This window comes from Camelina sativa, chromosome 5 (genome assembly GCF_000633955.1).
Source record: "Camelina sativa cultivar DH55 chromosome 5, Cs, whole genome shotgun sequence".
NCBI lineage: Eukaryota > Viridiplantae > Streptophyta > Magnoliopsida > Brassicales > Brassicaceae > Camelina > Camelina sativa.
Window position 1 is genome coordinate 20,160,155 of NC_025689.1, and position 684 is coordinate 20,160,838.

Genomic DNA, 684 nt, shown 5'->3' on the forward strand with positions numbered 1-684 from the left:
AATATGCCTTAGTTTCTTGAATCCCTACCGTGTCATTCCCGGATATGATGATGTCATCAACATATACAAGAATGACAATGATACCTTGGTCACTTGGGTATGTGAAAAGAGTGTGGTCAGATTCTGATCTACTGAATCCACGCTTGGTCAAGGTTGAGCTTAGCTTGTGGTACCACGCCCTTGGCGATTGCTTCAGGCCGTAGATCGCTTTGTTGAGTTTGAATACTGTGCCGGGACTAACCGTGTCCTCTAGGCCCGGTGGTGGTCTCATGTATACTTCTTCTTCCAGTTCGCCTTGTAGGAACGCATTCTTCACGTCCATCTGCCACAGGTCCCATTTCAAGTTGACGGCCAAAGAGAGAACTACATGGACCGTGTGTAGTTTGGTTACCGGGGCAAACGTATCCTGATAGTCCTCCCCGTACGTTTGCGTGAAGCCTCTTGCCACAAGACGAGCTTTGTACCGTTCAATCTCCCCGTTACTTTGATATTTGATCGTGAAGATCCATTTGGACGTCACTGCCTTCTTTCCTTTGGGTAGGTCAGTCTTGTCCCACGTGTGGTTTTTCTCCATGGCCATTCGTTCGTCTTGAACGGCATCACGCCATACCTTGTGCTCTTTAGCTTCCTCATATGTTTGTGGAATCCAGTGGCTATCAACTTGAGTGAGAAAGACTTGGTGTT